Genomic DNA, 7,984 nt, shown 5'->3' with positions numbered 1-7,984 from the left:
CTAATAAGTTAATATCCAAAATATCTAAGGAACACAAACAACTCAATAGCAAAGCAACAACAACAAATAGCCCAATTAAAAAATGGGCAAAGGGCCTGAACAGATATTTCTCAAAAGGAAACATACAAATGGCCAATAGGTACATTTTTAAAATGCTTAGCATTATTAGGGAAATACAAATCAAAACCACTATGAGATACCACCTCACACCTGTTGACTTTTATAAAAATTATGAGAGATAAAAAGTGTTGGAGAGGATGTGAAGAAAAGGGAACTCAACTATTGTTGGTGGAAATGTAAAACCCTACAACAATTATGGAAAATGTTACGGAAGTTCTTTAAAAAACTAAAAGTAGAACCACTATACAATCCAGTAATCCTACTTCTGAGTATATATTCAAAAACACTGAAATCCATCGGTCAAAAGGATATCTGCACTCCCATGTTCATTGAAGCATTATTCACAAAGGCCAAGATATAAAAACAACCTGAATGTCCATCAGTGGAAAAATGGATTAAAAAAAAAATGTGGTATGCATACACAATAGAATACTATTCAGCCTTTAAAAAGAGAGAATTCTGTCATTTGTGACAACATGAACGAATCTGAAGGACATTATGCTAAGTAATATAAGCCAGGCACAGAAAGACAAAAATAGCACATGAGCTCACTTATATGTGGAATCTAATAAATTAGAACTCATAAAAGTAGAGAATATAATGATGGCTACCAGAGGCTGGGTAATAAAGGGACAGTAGGAATGGGAAGTTGCTGTTGATCAAAGAATGTAAAGTTTCAGACAGAGAAGAGAAAGAAGTTTTGAGATCTACTGCACAGTAAGGTGACTATAGTCAATAACAATGTATTATATGTTTCAAAATAACTATGAGTAAATTTTGAATGTCTCACTATAAAAACTGATAGGTAAACAGGTTGGTGAATTTTTTTTTTTTTTTTTTTTGAGACAGAGTCTCACTCTGTCACCCAGGTTGGAGTGCAGTGGTGCAATCTTGGCTCACTGCAAGCTCCGCCTCCCAGGTTCATGCCATTCTCCTGCCTGAGCCTCCCGAGTAGCAGGGACTACAGGCGCCCACCACCATACCTGGCTAATTTTTTAGTAGAGACAGGGTTTCACTGTGTTAGCCAGGATGGTCTCGATCTCCTGACCTCGTGATCTGCCTTCCTTGGCATCCCAAAGTGCTGGGATAACAGGCGTGAGCCACAGCGCCCGGCTGTGATGGATATGTTAATTAGCTTAATTTAATTATGCCAGAATGTATACATATATCAAAACACCAATTTGCATAAATGTATGCAATTATAATTTGACAATCAAAAATATTAATAAGGTATATTTTTAAAGATTCATATTGTTATACCCTAAAAAAGCACTAAAAATAATTTAATTACAATAGTCCCCCATTATCAGCAGGAGATACATACCAAGACCTCCTGTAGCTATCTGAAACTCCAGATAGTACCAAATCCTGTATATACTATGTGTTCTTCCATCTGCTAACTGATACAGCAACTCAGTGACTAACAGGTGGGTAGATATATAGTGTGAATATGCTGGACAAAGGGATGATTTACATACTCGTCAGTAAGAGCTAGACAATGTGAGATTTCATCACGCCACCTAGAATGGTGCACAATTTAAAATTAATTATCTATGTCTGGAATTTTCCATTTAATATTTCCAGATCATGGTTGACCACAGGTAACTGAAACCACAGAAAGTGGAATCATGGATAAGGTTGTACCAGTGTAATAAGAGGTCTAAATCATAACCAATAGTCATGTTAAACAGAATCATAATAAAAATTCAAAAGCAGGCAGAAAAGAAGAAAAAACAGGTGGAACAAATAGAAAACAACTAGCAGGCTGGGCAGATTTTAACCAGACCTCATAAAAGTGGTTACATTAAAGGTAAATGGTCTAAAAATGCTAAGTAAAATACAGAGATAGTCAAATTAAATAATAAAACAAGAGCCAAATCTATGCTGTATACCACAAACTCTAGATATAAAAACATGGAAAGGTTAAAAGAAAACTGATGTAGAAAATATATCATGCAAGCCCACCTCCAAAGAAAGCTGGAGGGGTTATATTAATATCAAAGTAGCCTTCAAAAACAGAAATATTACTTGGAATGAAGAGAAAATTAAGAATAGTAAAGGATAACCAAGATGACATAAAAATCCTAGATGTGTACCTAGCAAAAGAGTTCCAAAAAACAAGAAGCAAAAATTGATACAACTAAAAGGAAAAATACACAAGTCCACATCTATTGATTAAAATTTCAACACAACCTTTTCAGTAATTGAATGAACAAGTGTACAGAAAATCATTACGTGTCAAGACTTCAATAACAATATCATCTGACTTAACCAACTAGCAGCCGATTAAACATTCTTGTCAAGTGGACATTCAGCAAGATAGACAACAGTTGTGCCATAAAATAAACCTCAACCAATTAAAAAGAAATGATATCATACCAAGTGTTTTCTCTGACTATAATAAAATTAAATTATACATCAATAACAGATATCTATAAAACCACAAATATTTGGAGATTAAAAAATATACTTCTAAATATCCCATGCAAAGAGCAAGTTAAAAATAAAATTAAAACATGTTTTAAGTTGAATGAAAATTAAAACCCAATGTATTAAAATGTATAAGGTTCTAAAGAAATGCTTGACGTGCAATGGATGGTGCAAAATACTTCCATTAGAAAAAAGAAACAGGTTTCATTCAGTTGTCTAAGAACAATGACCCTAACACCTGTTCTCTTTTCCTTTCCATCAGAGTTAATTATCTGTAAGGAAGATATATACATCAAAAAGACAGATTTTCCAAACACATGCATGTGCATTTCGAAGCCAGACATTATAATCAATTAAGATCCATTCCTAGAACATCTGGTCACCAGCCAGGCATTCAATTTAGGAACTATCACTTTAAGCATTAAATACAACTACTTTCAGTAACATTTTGTCTCCTTCCTTTGAAAGTAAAAATATCTGCTTGAAAACTATAGTTTTGTAATTCAAAGGAAAGTTTACCATATTGTTTACTACTTATTTTCTGGAAGCTGGAAACAGACAAAATACACAACAGGAAAGCATAATTAATATGTGTATCATAACATCTAAAGCTACAGTTATAAATAATGTGTCTTGAGCTTAAAGTGACCAACCATCAGATTGCCCAAAACTATAGGGATTCCAGAGACATGGGATTTTCAATGCTGAACCTGGGCAATTCCTGAGCAAAGTATGATAAGTTGGTGACCCTAGGCATATATGTCTAATGAATCATACAGATCTATTTTAATTGAACAATTATAAAAATAAATTGTTAATAGCAAGTCTCTAAAAACAAAATAAATCAATGTTTGTCTTAAAAAATGTTAACTTGATTTGTTACTTATTTTCATGAGATCTACATTTGTGTTGTTAAATCCACAGGTTATGTCTTCATGGTCCCAGTCACAGGCCCACTGATGCTTCCTAGCCTGGCTCTGTGCATGTTTTCAGCTTGTTCTCTCTTTTTCATAATTACCACAACTTCCTCTAGTTCTCAGTATTACTAAGACTGTTGGTGCAAATATACTTAGGATCCCTAGTTCGACTTGCCCCTATTTTCCCAAATGTGTAGCAAACTAACTAGGCTAGACCTGCCACTGACTAGCCTTTCTTTTTCTCTCCTTTTTAGATGGTTCTCAAAGGATGTGTCAGTGTCTGTGTGTGTTAGCATGTAAGAATGTGTGAAAGTATGTTTTGGGGGAGTACCACAACCACTAAAAGCACTTTTACAAATAACACAGATTTCTACCCTCAAAAGATTCTAGATTGTTTCCTAGAGAACTGAAGTGGGAAGTAGCAAAGAATAGTTTGAATATGTCTCACAAATAATTCTGATATGTATATCCCAACTCTCCAAGCTCTGCCAACACACACACACACACACACAAGCTTATACACTCCACTGGAATCTTGATGAATCAATTTTCTCTTTCATTCTTGGTAGTAGTGAGCTAGTAGAGATTATGCTATGTTAAGCCTATAATTTTATTATTTATTCTTTCCCCATTAGGAAACATTATTGTCAGGGATGTTCTATAGTATACTTACGTAAAGTATTACCATACTTCATTTTTTTTTCTCTTGTAATTTCCTACACAGAAAAGAAATCTGGAATGGATTATGTGTCAGTTACTACATCAGGCCCAAGAGAACATGTTGCTTTCACATGGGATGTGGCAAACTTCCCAGGGCCCCTAAATGGACTACTTAGGAAATCTCAAGCCCCAAAAAATGGTCCCTGGAAGATACCTGGTCTGTTGATTCACATCCTGGACTCATTTCATCATTGGTGTTTGTTCATTGGCTTAGCCAAGATGACAGATGAGGTAATGATATCTGAATTTATCAGACAATTTTCCTTTCAATGTCATATAAATTTGTGGAGGATCCAAGTAAGACTCTATGTATTTATATGAGGATGCTCTCCTCACTGGACATGAATGTGACCACCACTATTACTATATTCTTAAATAAAATAAAGACATCCTTCTTAGGTTGTTTGAGGTAGTAATTTCCAACTTCACTGCTTTATTTGGTTCAAAATAAACATTATTCTCTATTTGCCAGCACTCATCATTCCTGAAAACAAAAATGCAAAATAAAAACAAAAGTGGTCTAGGACATATCAGGGGGAGACAGTCAGAATCCCTGACATCTATTGTTTGCTTCTTGATTGATAATCATGGTGTTTGCTTGTAAACTAAAGGGCTAAGAGGACTGAAAAGAATCTCGAAATAGGTTTACAAGTGTTACCAGATTCAATAGTATATTTCTGAAGGTCAAGGCAAGCCACAGGAGAAGAATTTTCTTGTTATCAGGTGCCCAAATGGTATCACCAACATCCAAGTCACCACCAGCAATACTGGAAGTAGGGTAACATTTTGGAATTCTTAGTAAAGTCTCATTAATCAGACTTTTCTAATAGGACATTTGTGACTATCCAGACAGAAATTGAGTTAAATTTTACCTTTGTACTCTGAACGAGAATTGAAAATGTAAGCATAAAATATTAACCAATTTGAAATGAATGTAAACTGTTTAATCACTTTATAATAGTATTGACAAACTCATAGAGATAGAGAGCCGAATAGAAAAATAGTGTTAGACAGAGAGTAGAATGGAACTTAATGGGTCAAAATGAGATGATGAAAAAGTTCGGGGATGGATAGTGGTGATGCTTGCCAAACAATGTGAATGTACTTAATGTTACTGAACTGTCTACTAAAAAATGGTTAAATGATAAAAGAGAAAAAATAGTACTGAATGCAAATAATTATTTCAAATCTTAGTTCAACTACTATGTTCTTCCAAGTAGAACATATATGCTCTTAAAAATATTCTCTCATTTTGAAACATCTGACAATTCAATTCTACCTACCACAAACATTTATTTCCAGTAATCTGGAAATGTTAGTATACATAGTGGTGTGCCAGCCTGACTCAGTCGTTAGACTACTGGAAATAAATCTTTACTTCACTAGATTCTAGCTGTGAGAGTTAGACAAGTTTCTTAGTCTTCTCTTCTGTAAAATGATGCTGGTGATGGTAATTACCTTACAGGATCTTTATAAGATTTAAATGAATTCATATATGTAAAGCACTTTGAATAGTTCCTGGCATACAGCAAACATTCAATAAATGTCAGCTAATGTATTTTGTAATGGTATAACAAAAATGTGAAGTTTTGTTAGAATGGAAAACATGTATACATGGATGAAGTAGGGATAGCTATTTTTTAGATAATATACGAGTCATGATGAAAGCAAATAAAATATGCTGAAGAATTTGCAAAAACTTTTTAATAAAACTATTCCAGCTGTTTAAGTTTAAAGGTTTACAGACAACTTATCTTTCTATTGTACAATGATTCTTCAACTGCAGAATAATGCTTATATATGTATGTCCTCTAAGCAGTAGACAATGCAGGATAACAGCCTTTGCCACATTTCATTGGCAGACTATTAATGGGAAACACCTTTAATAGTTATTTATTTATGTTTAAAATTTAATGAAAATATGAATAATTTTAAATTTTTGTCATATCACAAAAATGGAATATTAAACTTGCAATGTATCTAGCCATCTCATTTTCTAGAAGTATATCAAGTGGAATTTGTCACAGGAAAGATTTGTTTAAAATGTGAATAAACATGAATAATGAATAATAGGAGTAGCCATTACCTATTAAAACCACAATTACACAAAGAAGGAAATACTATACCTAGTCATTACTTTCCTGTTCGTAAATCTTATTCAGAGGACCACCCTTCTATGAACTGACACTAACTGTTTACTGCCTATTCCAAAATTTTCTCCAACTGTTGACAAACCAATCACAAGGGTGCACAGCAGGGGATGGGACCATTTCTTCTACTAATCTTTTAGACCATTTCTCCTACGTATCTTGGCAGAAAGCCTGTAACAGTTTGAACAGAATCGTGCACAATATGTGCAGCTCAGCCAAAACTCATTAAGCGCCTTTGTCTCATGCATCTTGTGAAACACAATATTGCACCCCTGATGAGCAATGCCTCCAAATGTTATGTTAACATTAAGATCACCAGAAACCATTAATTTACTAGTCGAATTACATCTCTCAGCAGCATTTAGACAATGTTCTAGGGAATAATCTGCCTATCACCAAGTATAAATAAAATTTCAGCGAGTGTTTTCCAGTACTTCAAACACAGGTGCTCTAGAATATACTTCATGACTAATGTGTTACAGGATAAGACGTTAATTTAAAGCTAACATATTCCATACATTTTTCCCAGGTACAAACAGTATTTCCACAGCTCTCTGGCTTTATTAAAAGGTGGCTTTCTTTCAGAGAATTAAGGGAAGTCTTCAATTTTTAGCTCTATCTTCTTTTCATTGATGTCTATTTCCAGGTCCACATTTTACTTTGCCTCCTGTGCTGCATTGCATTCCACATCTGTATTTTCCCATGTTATAGGCTACTCCTAGAATGCCTTTTCTTACCTCAAATAAAGCCAACTACCAGTTATTTCCCTCTCTTTCTAACTGCTCTCAAAAATACACTCCATCAATGAATTATCTCTGACTAGCTAGAAGGCAGGGTGACCTCTTCCAACTCTCTTTGTTAGATATTCTCAAATGGTCCTTGGTACCACAAAGTGCAGTTATTACTATACCTTTCCACATATAAACATATTCATTATTTAAACTTACATTTTAAAATTACGCTTGCTGTTTCTGTCCCAGATTATAAACCAAAAGCTATAAGGCTCTTCGCCTGACTTGGCATAGATTCTAGAGCATCATCATATACCAAGAGGCATTTAACAAATCGCATGCACATTGTTATCTACAAAATGTGGTAAACATAATAGCCGAGATGCTTAAATACTAATAAGTTATATTCCTCAACATTAGTCATTTCTTCAGCTAAATTATCTAGCATCCTTATTGTCTATCTTTACCTGGGACACATCCTTGATTGATAAGTGAGCAATCCTTTATATTCCAATGACAAAATCAAATAAACTACATGACAACCTGAGCAATAAGGCAAAAATTGATCTTTAACACTAATAAAAAAAACCCCAAATCATCAAAAAATAGATCAATTTAGCCATTGACTGTGGACAAGGCCATTACACATAGGTGAAAATTCAACTGCATTTGATCTAACAATCAAGAGGTCATTGTTTTCCCTTTGCCGTTTGCTAAATTCTAGCTTCAGTCTGTCTCCTTTACTTCATTTTTCTAAAGCATCTTAAGCCAATGATAACATCACATTCATTGATTTTGAAAATAATTCCAATTTAGAAAATAGTTATAAATGTCAAAATTTTATTGGTTTTCTTTTAAATAGATAATGGGCTAAGATATAAAAACATATTTTACAAATGTAAAATCCTCTTATTTT

Source organism: Symphalangus syndactylus, chromosome 5 (genome assembly GCF_028878055.3).
Source record: "Symphalangus syndactylus isolate Jambi chromosome 5, NHGRI_mSymSyn1-v2.1_pri, whole genome shotgun sequence".
NCBI lineage: Eukaryota > Metazoa > Chordata > Mammalia > Primates > Hylobatidae > Symphalangus > Symphalangus syndactylus.
This window is presented reverse-complemented; position numbering follows the sequence as displayed.